Consider the following 20,149-nt stretch of genomic DNA (forward strand, 5'->3'; position numbering starts at 1 on the left):
CTACCTTGGAGGATTGATTATGGCCACTAACGGTGCTGATGCGTGTTTAGCATTCAGTAGCCTGTTAGGTAGTCATAGTAAGTATGCAATAAATGCCAGCGGAAATTATTCCAAATGTTACAGTCTAACTAAAAGTCATAATACTAATGTGAAATAATATTTAAGAAATAAAACTATGCTGTGAAGGGTTATAAAGAGGTTAAAAGCTTGTGTCCAGGAAAGTTACATGTTAGAAAGTTAGAATTATAAAGTTATATTAGAGAAAGGTTGGGCCAAAATTTCAGTTCCCTTGTGGGTCTTGGAATATGATTACTGTCCATTAAGCACAAAATCTTCAGGAGGAGATGAACGCTGGGTGGGTTTGAAGCTCTGAAGTTTCTTATTCTAAGAGCAGCCTTTTTATCTGTTTCCCTCTTGACTGAGAGAAGAGATGAAAGGAACGGAAACAAAATGAATTCCACTAATACTTGGAAGAGAATGCAGCTTAATAACAAGCAAATCTAATGTAGAAGTGAGAGTGAGAGAAAGTGAGAAAACCCTTCAGGATAATAGCTTTGTGTCTGACAAGGTGAGGAGAGAGGAGAGGGCTTCTATAATGGGTTTTGCATCAGTCTTTCAACAGGCAGCTGAGCTGTGTCATTGTTGCCTCATAGAAGGCAAGAGCTGATTCTGACTCAGCTGGCTGGGTGCGGAGGGGCAGGGACACCAGAGCACCCACTTGTAGCGCTCACTTATTAAAACACCTGAAGAGGAAGCAGAGCCTTGAAGAGTGTAATCTACTTGAACGCCTGTGGTCTCAGGAAGCGAGGCAGGCTACCAGCCCTCTCGGTGAGAAATCAAAGCCTCTCCATCAGCAACTGGGTTTACAGGCTTTTATTTATTTTGCATTTTACAAACATTAGAAGAGGTAGGCAATGAGACCTGGGGGACAAAGCTTTGAGTTGAGAATCCTGTGCTTCTGATGTCATAACTGTGCAGTGCTGTGCAATCCTGGGCTCTTCACTTTTGCCCCCAGGCCTCAGTTTCCACATCTATACAACAAAAGGATTAAAACCTTGGCCTGGAGGATCTATAAGTCCCTTTTCAGCTCAAAAATTCAATGATATATTGTAACGCTGGAGAATCAATCTGTACTCCCACAATTTGTTCACTCTCTTTCCCACACTGCTGTTTTAGCTGCCATCTTATTTCTCCCCACTCTTTTGCTGAGCATCTCTGTTGCAGGCAAACACCGTGTACTTTTACCTCTCTGCTGTGCTTAATTTGTGCCTTTCACCTTCACTTCTTCTGCTTTAACACCTAAATACACCCGTCTCTGGGGCTCAACTCGAATGTCTGTTGAAATAAATTTCTAGGCCCATGATGGAGCCCTTCCTGCCCAGGTGCCATGTCAGCAAATGGAACTTTCATGTTTCTATAAATGCTCCACTTGACCAGAAACACAGTGTATCCCATCAACCAATTCCCAAACGCCAAGCCAACTCTGGGCTCTATACTTATTGTCTTGTTCCTTGATCTTTCTAAATAAGGTCAGATATGCAACCTCAGCCAATCATGCCCTGTCTCCACGTTGCTGCTTCTCAATCTCTATAAAACTGTCTATTGCCCAAAATTCCTTGGGCGGAACACTGCACTGCTTAGAGGCACTGGACTCCCCCAGTCCACAGATTGTTTTCCCCTGAATTAAGGACATTGAGCTCAGTACTAAATTGTTTTATTTTTGTCATTTGACATGTCCTCATTCTCCTTCCCAAAAGAAGTGATCACATCCCTGAATTTCCATAAAACTTCCCCTGTGCCTTCTTAAAGAGCTCATTACATTCCACATGAAACTGTAATCATTAGTTCATACATTGTCTTCCTGATTAGCAACTACAATGAGCTCTCCAGTTCCTGGGGCCACTGGGGATAGAGACATACGAGTTATCACAATGTTGAAATATGTCCGTAACATTTGGTAAATAGTGGCCCCATGCCCTCCACAGAGAACTCCCCTGCTCCTGCTTTCTCACCCCTCCCCCAGGACACCTCATATCCACGCATTCAAAAACCTGAAAGTTTGACATCTGGCACTGCAGGGTCCCCAGGGTCCTAGCCCAGGCTATGGCTTTGTTCTTTCGGATAGGTCAGATGTTGTGCAAGTTGTTAAACATTTTGAATGTCATCCTTGGCCACACTCTCTTGTATGGTGGCTTATACAGAATAAATGATGGCTAAATGTTTGTTAAATAAAAGAACCCTGGCTTGTTCCAACACCACAAAAATTATAGGAAAAATGTTAGGGGTGGGAAAGGGTCAGAGAATGAAATGGAATTGTTCCATGAAGCAGTGTTCAGCGCTTGTCTCCTGGCATCAAATGGCATCTAAGAATTTTGAAGGGAAGGCAGTGAGCAGAGGAGGTAAAATTTAAAGAAATTAAGCAAAATTGAAGGGAAGTAAATGTATAATTGAGTAATGCCCTGGTAACAGAATCTAAGCTTTTCAGGAGTTTGGTGAAAGGCTGCATGAGTCAGAACAGTATTAAATGTACTGCCTCTCCTAATTACCCCCCTCATCTCCATTCCTTTTCTGTCTCTCTCAGGGCTGCTCTTTTTCTTCTGTCTCCAAGGGAGACCCCATCCCAAACTTTGGCCCCTTTGCCCTCTGCCTTCTACATTTTCTTGCTATAATGAATAAATAAGTTTAGCAAGGCTGAAGAATGCACAGAGAATATAGAAAAATCAGCTGGAATTCTATATACTAACAATGAGCAGTTAGAAATAAAAAAAAAATAGTAGCATTTAAGATACCACCAAAGAAAATGGAATACTTAGGTATAAATCCAATAAAATCTGTGCAAGATCTCCATGCAGAAAATTATAAAAGACTGATGAAAGTCATGAATTAAGACACAAGTAAATAGAGGGATTCATTGCTTTCATGGATTGGAAGATGCAAGATATTTAAAATATCAATTCTCAAAAATTGATCTATAGATTCAATGAAATTAAAATACTGTCAGAATTTTTTGTAGATATCAATAAGCTAGTTTTAAAATTTATTTGATGAGGGAAATAGCCTAGTACAGCCAAAACAATTTTGAAAAATAAGAATAAAGTTGGAGGACTTACATTACCTTATTTTAAGACTTACTATAAAGCTATAATAATCAAGACAGTGTAGTATTGGAGAAAGGATATATAGATAGATAAATGAAACAGAATAGAATCCAGAAGTAGACACGCAGAAATATGACCAATTGATTTTCGACAATAGTATACAATTTAAAAGAGAAAGGATGGTTTCTTCAACAAACTGAGCTGAAACAACTGAACATCCATTTACAACAAAAGAGCACCTTAACATATAATTTATACCTTATATAAAAATTAATTTAAAATGGATTATAGACCTAAATGTAAAATATAAAACTATACCATTTTTTTGAATAAAACATAAGAGAAAAATCTTTGTGACCTTAAGTTATGTATAGTCCTTGGATAAAAACACCAAAAGTACAATCCAAAAAAGAAAAAATGATAAATTCGCTTTCATCAAAATAAAGTGTTTTTGCTCTGCAAAAGACACAGAATGGAAAAACAAGTTACAGTCTAAAAAGAAAATATTTGCAAATCATATATCTGATAAAAAACTCTCAAAACTAAATAATAAAAAAAATAAATAAAAAATGAGCAAAAGATTTGACACCATCAAAGAAGGTATATAGACAGGAAATTAATGCATGAAAAGATGCCAACATCATGACTCATTAGGGAAATGCAAATTAATACCACAATGAGCTACTACTATACTCCTCTTAGCATGAAAAACAAACAAAAAAACCAAAGCCTGATAATGCCAAGTGGTGCAAACATACTGAGTAACTGGAACTCATACATTGCTGGTGAGAATGCAAAATGGAAAAGCCACTGTGGAAAATAATTTGTCAGTTACTTATCAAGTGAAATATACATGTCCCATGTGAGGTGGACATCCCACTTGTAGGTATTTACTCTACAGAAGTGAAAGCATGTCTACACTAACACCTGACATGAATGTTTATAGCAACATAAAACTAATGTTATTTCCAAAACCTGGAAATAACTACACGTCCTTCATAGGGTAATCAATAAACTGTGGTACATGAAGTAAAATTCACCCTCTTTGTTATACATCCTCTTTGTTTTACCTCTTTATTGTAAGTTTTGACAAATGGACAGTCATGTAACTATCCCCACAATCAAGACACAGAACAATTCCATGACTATCCAAAAAAAAAAAAAAAAACAAAAAACTCCTTGGTTTTGTATCTTATTTAAAATTAAAAAATAAAAATTAAAGTGGGTGAAATGAATCAAAATTCCTTTGGAGGGGCCAGCCCCATGGCACAGTGGTTAAGTTTGCATGCTGTGCTTCAGTGGCCCAGGTTTGCGGGTTCAGCTCCCGGGCATAGACCTTCACCACTCATCAGCGATGCTCTGGTGGTGACCCACATACAAAATAGAGGAAGATTGCCACAGATGTTAGTTCAGGGCACATCTTCCTCAGCAAAAAAAAAAAAAAAAAAAAAAAAAACCTTTGGAAATACTTCTGTCTAAAATTTGTCATTTTGAAAACAGTTTGGCAGTATCGAATCAGACTGAGTTTTTGTGTGTGTGTATAAATATGTGCTACCAAACCTCTTAATCTCGAATTTGTGTGCCCAGCGTGCAGTAAGCCCACCACTGATTCATAGGTGCTTGTAGATGGAGAAAGGTTTATTCAAATCGGCCATAATGGAAAGGGAGGAGGGTATGTTCTCTCAAATTTGCCTTAACAAGAGAAGAAGGCAAAGGGTTTTATAGAGCTAAGGGGCTTGGCAGGAGGACTTTCAGAGAAACAAAGGGGTAGTCTGTGTTTCTTTCACTCCCAATGAGCCCCAGGGCAATCTCACTCTGGGTGTCAAAGGCAGCTGGGGGTTGGTTATCTGGTGATTGTAACTTCCCTGAAAGCATTCTTTTTCTTCTGAAAACAAGCTCATAAATCCTTGTGACCCTTGAGTCACCCCTCAGGTTAAACAACAAAACAGCAAATTGACAAGATTAACTCCTTTTCATAGCAAGGTTGAAAGGTAATCTTACTGAATATTTACAGTAACCCTCAAGTACCCGGCTTCATACATATATATAAAAAATATATTATAATCCATAAATTTCATTCCTAGGCAAGTACTCAAGAAAAACGCCCCCTTCGGCCCACAAAAATGTTTGCACAAGTATGCTCATTGCAACATCATTTTTAATAGTCTGTAGCTGGAAACTGCTCAAATTCCCATAAATAGTAGAAGGGATATAAGGGAGTAGTGGAATAGATACTAGAAGAGTGGGATTGTGACGTTTTCATATAGTGGAATACTATGTTATGAAGAGAACAATCTACAACCACACGCAATATGATGAATTTCACATTATGTTGAGTGACAGAGCCAGATGTTTTCATTTCTATTGGGTTCAAAACAGGAAAACTGGCCTCTGGTGTTACATGGCAGGATAGTGGGGTGGTGTTTCCTTTGGGGCAGCTGGGTAGTGAATAGTGGCTTGAGGCTTGAGAGTGGCTTTCTGGGAGCTGGCCATGATCTGGGTTCCAGTTACATGGGCATGCTTCGTTTCAGAGATCCATCAAGTGGAAAACTTGTAATTTGTATACTTTTTTGAGCACATATACTTCAATAAAAAGTTTGCATTAAAAAGATAGTAAAAATACTTTTATCCTGTTAAAATGGATTTAATTTACATCCAACTTTACAGGAATACAGGAGTCGCATAAAAGTGTAACACGTCTTCCTTTGACATCATCCTTTTCCTTTTTATGAAGAGTCATTTCTCTGAAGTTCAAGTCTTTCTTGACTTGAGAGCTGTCTCCAGTGTGTGAGTTTAACACTGCTCATGTAAAGAACTGGTTTGCTACCCTCCATCAGTCTGGTTGCCCTTGCCGAAGACTTATGCCCACGCGTCAGTTCCACAGACCAAGCCAGACACAGACTTGAAATGAAGAGCTTTTCTGGAATGTACCTGCTAGGTCGTAAGAATATCACTCCACTTCATTTACTGCAGGCTGGGTCTCCTATCAGATTCCTAACAACAAACTGTGCTTCTGCATTCCGCTGCTATTTCTCCCATAACCTCTGCAGATACTTGGAAGTATTTTAGAAGATATTTCCACCCACGCTAGGCAGGAAGTCCATCACGAGAAGGGTCTTAACACTAAACAGTCACGCACCAAATCCTGAAGATGGTGGAAACAGCTCTTTACTTCCCTCCTTCTGTCTCCTAGCAATCCACACCGAGTCCACCTCAGAAAGGCATAAAAGAGCCCTCCTTTGTGATTTCTTTCTCTTTTCTCATGGCCTCTTGGTCTTCTAATCTCCTGCTCTTCTCGCAGTGTCCCTTTCTTCTTCCCCTCAGCCTCTAATCTGACTAAAGTCAAATGGTTACAAACAGCTTTTCCCTCAGTGAAGGCAGTGCTGTTGAGGGGAATGACAGATAGATCAGGTCTTGCCCTTGGTCTGAGGGGTTGAAGAAAATTTTCCTTTCAGACCTAGCCTCACAATGAAATGTTAAAAAGTCAAAACGGTGAGACTGAGAGCATCTGACACAACAGCAGTATGTTATTATGCTTGTAGAGTCTAAGTCACTTTTCTCAGTTTGCTTTGCTTTCTTAACTATCCCTATTTCTAGATTAATAGGAGCATGAATCCAGAAAAAGGGGAGGTGGTATTCACCACACCCAAGAAGGGTAAGGTAGGTACAAAAACTGTTATGTCCCATTACCGTGACTCAAGAATAGTATGACCTCATTCATTTAACTTCACAGAGATGCAGAGTTTTTGAAGTATTCCATTTTTAAAATAACACAGGCACTAACATTTCTTTCAGTCGCGTTTAATGTAAATACAATTCAAGGGAATTCCACACTCAAACAGAGTGTTCAAAATACAAGTCAGGGTCTACTGCCAAATCCAGTGATTAAACTGTACCATCGTGGTTCAGGAGTTATTACTAAATTTGGCTTCTACACTGAATGCCCCCAATTACTATGAGCTTACAATGATGGCCTCTTCATTTTAGATTTTCTGTCTTCTCCTGTAGTGTCACACAATCATCTTTCAGTGAAATTGGCCTAATATGTATGAAAATCCTAGTGCATTTGCTGATTCCTCAATGTTAGTTCACTTTTTTTGTGACATTAGTGTGTGTTCTATTATTCTTTTTTCTGCTTCTAATTTTCTCTGGACTGGTAAAATATGTAGTTTCCAATCAATTGACAATTTGTTCATAACCTGCCTTCTTTCAAACAGAATCCAAAAGAGCAAATGCAAAAGTGAAAAGATCAATAAATATGAAATTCAAAGCTTCTGTATTTCAATAATCACCAGAAAGTTAAAAATCAAGTGTCAGGCTAAGAAAAATATTTGTAACATGTGTAAGAAAAGGCTACCAAGCAAACTTGTTGAAGAACGACTATATGCCAATAAGAAAAAGGTAAATAAAAACAGAAAATGGCAAAAGGTATGAACAGGTAATTCACAGAAAAGGAAATATAAATGGCCAATAAATATGTGAAAAATTGCTCAAACTCACTAGTAATTAGAGATTATACTTTTATAATTATACAAATTATAATTAAAATGAAATACTATTTATCCTCCATCAGATTAGAAAAATCACTTGAGTATGACATAACTATGCTGGCAAGTGCATGAGGAGCCACCTCTACATTATATTGTTGATAGAATAAATGAGTATCCTTCTCTTGGAGGAGATTTTGCAACATCTCCTCAAACTAAGATCATGCATCTCTTATACCACCCAGCTATGTGGTTGCTGTCTCTACCCTTGAGAAACATTTGCACTCATGCATAGAGGGGCAGGTGATATTAGATATCATTTATCAATAAGTTGCTTCCACTATTCTAAGTGCTTTGCATGCTTACATGCCTTTCATCCTCATTAGTTTCTAGGAGTATCCCCAGTTTACAAATTTAGGATCTAGGCTTTGAATTTAGGTAGTCTGGCTCCAGAAACTATGCTCTTTCTCATGCCGTGTCATCTCTCAAGAAAATTGACTTCTTGTAAAAGGATGCTCATTGCAACATTGTAGCAGAACAAAATGCTGAATGGTTTTGAATGTAATGCAATATGAAAAAGGAATGAAGTACATCATATCAATGGTTCTTAATCATGAGCAACTTGCTCCCCAGGGGACAGCTGGCAGTGTATGGAGACAGTTTTGATTGTCACAACTATGGAAGTGGGTGAATGGGGGAGGTACTAATGTCATCTAGTGGGAAGAGCCAGGATTGCTGCTAAACATCCTACAATGCACAGGACAGACCCTCACAAAAAAGAATTATCTGGCCCAAAATGTCCCTGGTGACAAGTTTGTGAACCTTGATCTACATTTATATTGATTGTTCTCTAAGAAATATTGCTCATTTCAAAAGCCAATTTGTAGATTATATTAATTATGTAAAAAAGACACACACATACACACAAACAGAGCAATATATACTCTGAGTATTGCACACTTATCTGTATGTATACCTAAACTTAGGGAAAGATCTAAAACAATGCATACAAACTCTTAAATGTGCTTACCCCTCATGGTTGGTGGAAGGGACAAAGACTGTGGGGAAAAGGTGCATAAAGAGAACTTTAAAGATAGGAACAATGTTTCAAAAGGGTTAAGAAAAAGGTATTTGTGTATATTTATAGAATTACTATTAATTTTAAATGCCACTGAGTACTATTTACTACTTATCAACTTGACAAAGACAAACAAAAGACAGTGAAGAATGACGGCAGGGTGGGATAAAAAGGCTGCTCTAGCCCTCTGACCAAGCAATGTCTCTTTTAGGAAATATTTCCTGTGAGATATAATTTTAAAAGGCATATGGCATGCTTCCATTCATATAAAAAAATCCTGGAGCCATTCGCTATGCACATCTGTGTATTAAGGTGAAAATGTCTTGAAGGAAACACTCGAAAGTAAGAGGACTCTTTAGGGAGAGAAATGGAATTCAGCTGAGGACCGAAGGGGATTTCCCACCATCTACCTTAATTAAAGATTTTACAAGAAAACTTTTTGATATGTTACTTGAGTAAGTAAAAATTAAAAATAAATCAGTTATGTGGCCGGCCTGGTGGCACAGTGGTTAATTTCGCACATTGTGCTTTGGCGACCTGGGGTTCGCCAATTTGGATCCTGGGTGCGGACATGGCACCCCTTGTCAAGCCATGCTGTGACAAGTGTTCCACATATAAAGTGAAGGAAGATGGGCATGGATGTTAGCTCACGGCCAGTCTTCCTCAGCAAAAAGAGGAGGATTGGCGGTAGATGTTAGCTCAGGGCTAATCTTCCTCAAAAAAAGAAAATCAGTTAAAAGTGGGCACAAACACAAATGTATTAGGGGTTATTGGCTGTGATGTTATTTAAATTCAAATAACAAAACAAAATCCTCAATGCCTGAGAATAAGAGAAAGGTCAAATAAATTCGTCTCTACTCATTTAAATAAGTGCCCTATACTCATTAAGAATAACATTCTGGAATTAAGCTCATCAGTATGGGTAGATGATTAAATTACATGGCTAAATGAAACAAAGCAATTGCAATATATATACTGGAATCATATTCCATTATTTCAAGGAAAAAGGTCAGCATAAGCATGGGGGAAAAGCCTGGAAGGAGAGTTACCGACACTTTAAGAAGAATTATCTCTGGGGGCTGGAAATAGAAATAATTATGATTTCCTTTGTGTTCAAACTTTTTTACTTGAATTATCTCTATAATAAGGAAGTCTTGGATAGCACAAAAGTCCATGTAACATGGTAGTACAAACATATTTAAAGTAACTAAGAAAAATAATGGAAAACGGAACCAAGAGTAAGAAAATAAAATGAACTTAGAAGTAAAAGACAGAACAAATTACAGTAACTTTGGGTCCAAGTTTGGCTCTGTTGTTTAAGAGCTGAGTGACTATGGGAAGGTTACTTAAGCCATTTGAACTTCAGTGTCACATCTATTAAATGTAATAACTATAGCTATGTCTTAGGACTGTTGTGGGGGTAAACGAGAATTTATGTTAACATACGCTGAAGTATTGTTTAGCGATTTAGAAAAACTCCTCAATAGCTCAACCGAGATAAACATTATTTACCAAGTATTTTCCAAAGTATGCATAATTAATTCATTTCTCTAGCTCCTCAAAAGCAGGTGAGTTGTCCTGTGTCAGAGATGACTCTCTTTTAAGTACCTGGGGCACAGTTAATTTTTAGCCTTGTTGCTCAGTGTGGTCAAAGAATCAGCAATGTTTCTGGAAGCTTGTTAGAAATGCCAAATCTTGACCCACCTTAGACCTATGGAAATCAGAATCTGTGTAGGAATCTCCCTAGGAGATTCACGTGGACATTGAGCTATTTAATACCAGTTCAGAACAAAATCCTCTGCTTTAATAGTCAGCTGGGCAAGGTGTGGACTGTTAATCACTTGTGAAAATTGGGGCGTCTAATAAGGACATGTGACTAGTGAGACAGCCATCCCACCTCTCGTCAGAAGATGAGTATTACTCATTTTGGTCTCAAGGTTAACTGCTTGGTAGATATTTTTCAGTATAACTATGCAATACGGCCACACGTGGACATAACACCTGCATGTGGAGTAAATATCAGTAAACCCGTGAAATTTTCCAGAAGCTAAGTCAAACCAAGGTGCATTCCCATGTGCTCTGTTGGAGTGAAATTTGGTCAATAATTTGTTCCATCGACACAAATAAAGGCACATAATAAATGCTTGAAGACAGAGAGACGGGCTCACTTCAGCTGATCCATAACTAGTCAGAAACCATGGTCTCAGGACTGGCAATCTGGTGCTGAGTCAGAGTTTCTATCTTCTTTGGTTCTAGCGGGTCCAGAGGAGACTGTTGTAATTAGTCTATCTGTCATATGTTGCTATTGTCTAAGTTCATTCTATTCTCTAGAAATGGTCCAAGTGCCATTTTAGTTAATTGAGACCAGTAGAGAGCTTTCCAAAAAATGTATAAATTATGCTTTGATCCCAGGCTGCTCTGACCACGCATGTAGCAAAGCCTTCTAGACTCTAGAGAAAACTGGAAACGCTTCAGACATTTATGGAGTATTATTATTTAGTTTCTTCCTTTATTTTTTGCTTTATTCTCATGGGAATCTCCATTTTTGCAGTTTGTTTTGGGGTCTTTTCCAAGGAATATATCCTTTGAAGGAGTGGAGGAGGAAATGCAGTTAGTGTGCCATCACTGAGTGACTGAGAAGGCAGAGAAAATGTCAGGGTACTGAGTCTGGCCTCGAGGAAAGAGGTGAAGGAACAGATGGGAAAAATTGGTGGCAGTAACTCCTCCTCTCTGCCTGGGTACACATCTCTGTCACTTTCCTTTGTCCAAAAGCAGTGCAGCATTGAGCAAGGAGCGTGGACTTTGAAGTCAGAAAAAATTAAATCCATATCTGTGTTCTGACTCTCTGGCTGTGTGTCCTTCAGCTCATTACCTCTCTGTTACTTCTCTTATCTATCTGTACAGTGAGATTTATAATATCTAATGTATGCGTTATCATTTTAACTTAATTAAATTACATTAAATTGCCTGCTCTAATACCCAGCACATTTTGGGTGCTCCATAAATAGTAGCTACTTGTTGATTTCCTTTTGGTGACTCTCCCCAGGACCCCCTGTGCAGCTCTCACCAACGATCCCAAGTGGAATGAGCTACTGTGCCCTCATTACTCTCCTGGTGGGGACCACCAGTTACTGCACATTGCTTTATAATGATGTATTTGAAGTCTATCTGCTGCAACTCCTTGAACTCCTTAAGCTTAGTGACTGTCTTGTTAACCTTTGCAACGTTAATGATTCCCACAGAGTTTGGCAAGAATGTTCACCCATAAAAGCCGGTGACTCAGTGTATCAATGGGTTTCAAAGATGATGACAGAGCTACAGGATAACTTTATAGTCTGACTGAAGGACATTAGGATGAAGCCAACTCCAAATCAACGAAACACCCAGGATACCTCTGCAAAGAACCCTTAGATGGCCGTGGGTGCTGTGAAATAGATGTGACCCACACCTGAAAGATGAGGGTTACAAAGGCCATAGTAAAGCGAGGCTCTTTGCCATATAGGATCAAAGAGACCAAATGTAACATTCTCTCCAGATGGTGCTGGAACTGATTCAAATCAGGTTGAGGACGAAAGGCTTTTTTTTTAACAAAGTATTTTGCAGGTCTTTCAACTTGATGTACGACTGTAGCCTCATTGAAACCAAATCCAAAAATTCAAGGTAAAGGTTGTTTTTCTTTCTGGAGCCTCTGAGGCCTCATCTTCCACTAGAATGTACCTTTATTTAACAGAAACCCCAAATCATTAAGCCTAGAGTGGTCCCACAGCCCCAGGATGCCTCATTCTCAGATAACAAAAGCAGCTGTTGCACACCCACCAGCCCAACACGAATCAGAAGTCTGGCATGTTTCCTTCAAGCCTCATCTAAGTTAAAGGAAAGCCCTTAGCATTCCCAAACTTTATACCACCAGCCACTGCTATGGCTATTCCAGCCCATCGCAGAGGAAATGTTGCCCTGTGTGCTGATGGACGGGATCATTCCCATGACCAGTATGCTTACCTGACTCCCTTTCACATTCAGAGCACCTTCCCTTTTCCCGTCGGACTTGGGCTTTTGTGTATGTTTTCTTTATTGGAACTGGCAACATGAAGCTATTTAAACACAGCTCCATCTGTCAGCATCAGGTCCTGCAGGTAGAGTGTCGTGTTTGATTTCAGATTAGCATTTGTTGTGTTGTCAAGAAGGGCTTGGGGAGGAAGAAAAAAAGCCTGTGTTCAAACTGTTCTTTGGTTAAAATGCACAAAAAACTTATTTGTAACTTTGATCGTGACTCTGATCCATGCTTCTCATGTTTCTCTACAATCACAGCAACAGCCTCTGTGCCATTCATAAGGTGGCCCCCAAAGAATTGATCACAGTGTAAGGTAAATATTAACCCTGAGCTTTGGAGCCTACTTTGGGTCATTCCTCAACCGTAAAGCAGCCAAAAAGTGTAAAGCTTGTCTTTAGTGGGCAAAGCACAAGCATAAACAGAAGCAATGGGCCTTTGTTTAAACCCACTGATACATGGAGTATAGAGAGATGGGATGGCTTACTCTCAGAAATTCTGTTTCCTGGTATTTGTGTCAGAGAGATGAGGTCTAAATACAGAATATACTTTGAGCATCATTCCTCATAACACATTTACAATTGCAAGACATTAAAAACAAGATAAACAATAACAGAACAGCAGAATGTTGATAATTTTTGAAGCTGAAGGATGGATGATGATGGTGCATGTGCTGTCTTCTTTTCTGTTAAAAATAATAACTATAAAGACTATATTCGGCAAAGAAAACAACCTCAGTATAAAAATTACAGATATGGTGTGATTCGTAGGCATTAAAAATACAAATAAAATGAAGGAGGAATAATATATCAAAAGGTGTAAGTCCCTGACAGCATATATGACACAAGCAGCGTGTGGCCTAATTCTTAGTGCCACAGCACTGCAACACTGTTGAGAATGCAAGAATGTCTAATAAAAAATAGGCACTCTAGGCAAATTTTGCATTTGGCTTGTTGGCTTGAGCGTTAGCTCATATCAAAATGACAGCCTTGAAGAGCAGAGTTCAAGAGCTGAGTGGATAGGAGAGTGCACAGGTAGAAGTTTGCACAGTGAGGAAAGTGGCAGGGGGTGGTGCCTCAGCTGCAGAGGGAACTTGTGAAGGCACTGAAATGCCTGAAATGTGCATAGATTATGAAACTGATCTGTCATCTGATCCAGATTGGGAAAAATGGTCCCTTCTCAGACCCAGATTTGAGGACGGGCCTTTGTTGTTGGAGACAAGACTTCTCCTTCTAACCCTGCAGCCATGAGCCTCCCTGTGCCTCAGCCCTGGTGCCAAAGAAAAATAGATCTGTGCTCTTTCTCTGTTGACAGCCTGAGTAAATGAGTCCCAATCTATTCCTCGCCCACTCTCCAAGATTTCCTTACCATTTTGGTTTTTGACCTCAATGGTCAATTTCTCATTTTGAGACCTTGTACCCATCCAGACAAAGATGGGATTCTTTCTCCAGCTGTGATTCTCCTCCTTCCACAATTTAAGTTCTCCCTATAGTCATGCTACCTCACGATACCTTGGGCAGAACACCTTCCCATTTGCCCTCAGTTCCCAGTGCTATCTCGTGACTACCCGAATAACTCTAATATGACAAACAAAAATCATGCACAGAGAGAGAAGAGTAGTGTGATCTGCATTAATTCAGGGCACTAGACAATCTTACTAGCTCTGCTCTTAATCCCATGATGAGAAAGTTTGGGAACAATGTTTCCGAGAAATTCCAGATGTCTCTCTATTTCTTCTCTCTATTTCCATCAGGACTTTTGATGGAATCATTATACTGCCAAAGAGAGCAATTGAGTGCAAGGAAAAAAATATAGAACTCTCTAGGAAAAAAAAATAGAATGCTTTTTTGCCACTGAGATTGAATTTTGATTGACAAAGTTCCAGAATTGTGGCAGGTAACCACCTGTCACTTCAGGAAAATGAATGGGGTCCCGAGAAACTGACCTCAAAGACTAGAATGTGGGGAATTCACTTGGGAGGGAGTATACGCCACCATTTGAATTTAAAAAAAATTATTTTGGCCATTCATTTTTAAAATTACTTTTGAAGTGTTCAGTTAACTTTGAGTTATTCATACTCATTGAAGGGAACGAAACCCTAGAAATCCAGATAATAGTGCGTAATTCAAAACACCGTATTTCATTCGCTGTTCACAAAGCTGTGTTGAGCTGCCCACCGCCTCCACCTGAACGGTGTTGAGATCATCACTGCAGGTTGGTATGCGTTTCTAGGACTGGAATATTTGACACGGGATTGCGCAGAAACCACCTAACAAAGAATTTCCTTTCCACAGGCTTGAACTGTCATTAAAATTTTACCCTGAAAAGCACTCGGGATTCCAAATAAGAATATACCTCTCCTGGCCGCCGCTTCTCCAACCTTGATTCTTCCCCTGAAAGTCTGTTCGTTTAGCCTGAGACACAGCAGGGATAGGAAGCAAAGCAACAACACGATGTGTCAGAAACTTCCAGAATGAGGTTCGAGTGAGAACACTCAAATTATCATCTTTGCTCGCCAGTTTCGTGACGTTCATGTGCCTCAGTGCCCATGTCTACTAAACAAGAACATTGATAGCTATCTTAAATCAAGCACTTACAATGTACCATTAACGATTCCTTGGTCTCGATGTGTATTGACTTGTTTATTCCTTAAAAAGAACCTCAGGTGGTAAATACTCCTATTGTCTCTGTTTTACACACAAGGAAACTGAGGCAACTCTCCATAAAATCAGTAGGGAAGGTGAGCTGGGATTCAGATGGTGGCCCGAACTCTTCACCAGGACTCTTCACTGCCCCCTGGGCGTTCCAGGTAGGGCTGTGTGGCAGAGATGACTGACTTTCCCAGGAGCCCCGTCTGTTCTTATTGAACACACCTATCTTTATCTGGGCAAGTGGCTGCTACAGGCAACATTTTCCAGCCTCTTTCGATGTGGTCAAGTGACTAAGATCGAGGGTGTGGTTGGAAAGAATGTAAGCAGCTCTGATTATCTTAAAGGTAATTGTCTTGATCTTCCTCCTCCCTCTACCTTCTGCTATTGGCAAAGACTGTTACTAGAACTCCCTTTGAGGCTATGTGATTGAGGATGGCAGAGCCGACCCTCCAGCCTGGGTTAGAGAATAACTTTGAGAAGCAGAGACTCCTACCCCATCCCAGGCTATAATGTGAGAGAGGAATAAACTTCTCTTATTTGGGCCACTCTACTGTAGTTCTCTGTAGCAGCAGTTTATTTAATAGTATTCTAACAAATACACTTTCTTAAGTACTGTTGTGCTGGAGCAAGCTGGTAGCACTAACTCACAGATAGCTGTTCAATATTCAGAAATTTTTTTGACCTGGTTGCTAAACTATTCATGGAAGTGCTTAAACTATGAAAACTGGCAAAGTTTAAAACTCAGCGTTATTTTTAAATTAAATTAAATTAAGTTTAGTTTAATTTTAAAGGGCTAGTTTACCAGCATACCACTGGGTATGAGGATTCAGTTGCGATAATCCATATAAATGCTTTATAGAGTGACTAGTATCTAGTAAGTGCTCAATAAATACTAATTATATTAATAATAATAATAGATGGATTAAAATAAATTTGATTCATTAATTTTTCACACTCAAAGGAAAACCATTAATACCTTATTTTCTTGCCCCAAATCACACAGGGTCTTCTTTGTGCAAAGCAAACCCTAAGGACGCCGTAATATCTCTTACCCACGCTGGGTACAATGGGTGAGTGAGTCTCATAGCAACTTCTTACTTCTTTTGTAATTTTCAGAGCCAATTATCAACTTATTAAACAAAGTTCTTTTTCTTTTACCATAAGCAATATAGAAAAATATGCAAACTAGAAGAAATTTTATATCAAAACATAGTCTTTAAATCTTACTAAATACAGAGGAAATTTTTTTTCCTAGTTTTTGGCTTTTCTGTCTTTAGTAAGTATTTTCAATTATTGAATAGCCTTCTTAATGAAGTTTCAGCACAATTGCCTTTTGCTATCAAGTGTCAGAAGCCTGAGAATTTCTAGAGTCAATTTAGTTCTAAAATGGCTAGGCCATTGATAATGAAAAAAAAAAAAACAAACCTTGCAACATGTGGTTACTAATTTATAAGATCTTGCACTTTGAAAATGTCCAAGGACGTGATCTACCCACTTCTTTCTAAAACAGATTAATGGGATTGCACATTGCTAATCAATCGTGGCACTCCTCCTGCTCAACTTGGATAGTGCTCTAGGACCTTTTTCAACAAAGCATTTCAGGCAGCCACTGTTAATGAGAGGTGGACATTCTTTAACACTTCATTACAGTCTAATTTCCCACCACTACAGGAATCCAAGGACTGAAGTCTTGACCAAGTACCAGTTTCTGTTGCAGAGTTCCTGATGCTAGCTGAGAACTGCTGACCCCAAACACTTCCCTGAGCTGCTGATTGGCCCTGATATTCTGGCACCCGTTGTTCTTGAATACGTCCAAATTCTTTAACATGATCTAAAATTCCTTCATGTTTTGGGCCTCCCCTCCATCCTCACCTGGCATCATGCTTTATTTTGGCTGGTTATTGTCGTCTTACCTTCTAGATAGTTTCCGTCGGTCTCGACCCTGTTCTGTGCTCTGGGATGCTGGCCTCTGTAGACTATATCACTTGGATTCTCTTAGGGTTTGAGTGGTTGTGTGACAACAGCTTTTATGAGGCAAGCCTTCTCCCACATCTGTGTCTCTCCCTGGGTTACAGTAATTGCCCCTACCTCGGTCCTTCAGGCTCTCACTGCTGTCGATCCCTGTATGCTCACCCTTTCCTCTTTGGTAAACCTGCCGACATCTTTGTAAATACTCCCTTCAGTAAACTCTCATCAATTACTCTTCTTGAATATCCTGTATCTTTCCTTCTAGGATTTGGGAGGATACAGATACACTTCCTTGACTCTAACACACACACACACACACACACACACACACGCCTTGTCAACTCCTTCTCCCACTTGAAATCTTAGCTCAGGTGTCACATGTTCTGGGAAACTGTCTCTGATCTCTTTTAGCCTAGATCACTTAAAGATAGTATCTCTTTTTCTTCATAATCTTTATCTTTAATTTGCATTAGAATCTTCAGTATAGCAGAAGGAGACAGACATTAATGAAATAACTATAAAAAGTATGCATTCACTTTATAGTTATTTCATTAATGTCTATCTCCTTCTATTAATGTTTATCATCTTTGAAGGCAGGAGAGTTTTACTAACCATGATATCCGCAGTGTTAAAGAAGAAAAAAACAGAATTGGACACTAATTAAAGTGGTAAACACAGATTTTATTCAGGAACTATTGCAATAGGGAAAAAGATACCTCATTATAGAGCTGCGTTCAATTCCAAATACAGTATAGAAAAATGAGGATTTTACTGAAGGAGCAGGGTGCGGATCAATGAGTGGAAAAATACTAAGAGGAAACACTAGAGGTGAGGGGCAATTCTGACTAAACCAGCTTGGCAGGATTCTTACTGAAGCCAGGTCGGGGTGATCAGGTACCCCTTGCAGAAGGGATGGGGATGAGGAGTTTGATCAGATATCAAGGGTTGATCAGATATTGAGAGTGGGGATTCTTGCTAAACTGATTTAGCAGAATTTTTGCCAAAATTGAGTGATGCAAAGAGAGACACAAAAGTCCAAAGGTCAAGGCCTAGTCGATTAAAGGGCTTAGAGGAGCCTGACTAAAGTTTGGTCAAGGAGAGAGCTTCCGTCACCAGCACCTGTCCCGATGTCTGGCCCACAGCATAGCCAGACACTGGAAGTAATGGCTGACCAAACTCCTCCTAATGCTAGGGCCTTGGACCTCCCCCAATAGCCTATAACCTCACTTGAGGCCTGTCTGATAATCAGTCTGATCACGCCGTCAATCAGGTTCCCATTCCAACTGTCCCTTCTTGGATCCTTTCAGCAATGGAAAACTTACTTTCCCATAAATCATATAATGGTGAAGTAGCTCTATTGTTAAAAGATTTTCCTTTTATTGAAATGGAGTATATTTCCCCTTAGAATCACCGTCTTGCTCTCTAAAGCAGCACGGAAGACTCAAACCACGTTCCCTAGGACGATCCTCGAATATTCAAAGCCAGATATCAAGCTCAGGTTTTGATTTTCCATTTTTTAGGAAGGACAGCCTTCTCCACAACTATTCTTTTCCTTTTCCTATGTTACTGTGCCCTGTTCATAACTTAAATTCAGCATTTACCCAGCTGGACTTATTTTCCATTCTATCACCCAGACCAATTTTCTGTCCTCTCTGCCTTGCTCCTTGTCCCGGGAGGCTGACCTCTATGCACTTCATCATCCAACCTCCCTTGTCTGGTGCAGGGGTCCCATGCTGGCCAGAAATGACAGGCCTCTATACCACCACCATGCTCACTCATTGTTTGGGAGCTGCCCTGGCAGTTTGCGGCCTCAGTTTGACAGCCAAGCAAATCCTGAAGGCACCCACAGTGGCAGGCTATCAGCTAGCTGTGTTCCTCATCACAGGTTCACATTTGAAGGGGGATCACTGCCCAATGTTAATAAGCATTGAGATATGGTAAGCAGGAAGGCAAGCAATTTTGGTTGACTGGCAAGTGTAATCTGCAGATCGGCAGTATCAGTATCATTGGAGAGCTTGCTAGAAATGCAAACTCTCAGATCCCACAACAACTACTGAATCCAGGTCAGTATAAGAAGGCCCCCAGATGATTCATAGACATATTAAAGCTTATGAAGCACAGGATATTTTGCTATAATCCCAAATACATGAAGACTTTTTCCTTTACAGCTATACCCATCCACCCACAGGAAATTGGATCCTCTCATCCTCTCACAACAGCCCTGTTAGTACTTTGTGGACCCTCTTTAGCCACAGTTGTTTGACCCAGACATAGATGCTGGATTTAGGGTGAGACAATCAAATTCTCTAATTTCAGATTTTGGAAATGTGGGTGAGACTTCAGTTTGTCATAGATTGAGTTTGAATTGAGGTGATGCAAACTTGGGAATTACAGGGCTGCCATATTCCACCATGTACACAAAGAAGTAGACAAAGTCAGTCTGTAGAAGAGGAGGTGAATCACGTACACTTCACTTTTCCTCACTTGCTTTTTATTGTTGTTGTTTGTTTTACTTATTTATCCAACTCAGTTTTTATTGCTTGTAACCGAAGGAATCTAAGACAGCTGGCAAATGGTTTGGGAATAATATGAATACGATGGAGTGTCATGGTAAAGTGTGAGAAAAAACTGGCAGGTCTTTGATGCTGAGCTTGTGTCGCATTTTTGCCTTGCTGAGTCATGGGTATCTAGGTTTCAGGGTCTGCCAGCCTATTGTTCACAAAATAAAACCTTTTTATTTTGGTTCTTCAAGTTATGACAGGTCAAAGAACTGATATGAATTGATCAAAATTACCAGATATTTATTGACCAATCAAAAC

The sequence above is a fragment of the Equus asinus genome, chromosome 4 (assembly GCF_041296235.1).
Source record: "Equus asinus isolate D_3611 breed Donkey chromosome 4, EquAss-T2T_v2, whole genome shotgun sequence".
Lineage (NCBI taxonomy): Eukaryota > Metazoa > Chordata > Mammalia > Perissodactyla > Equidae > Equus > Equus asinus.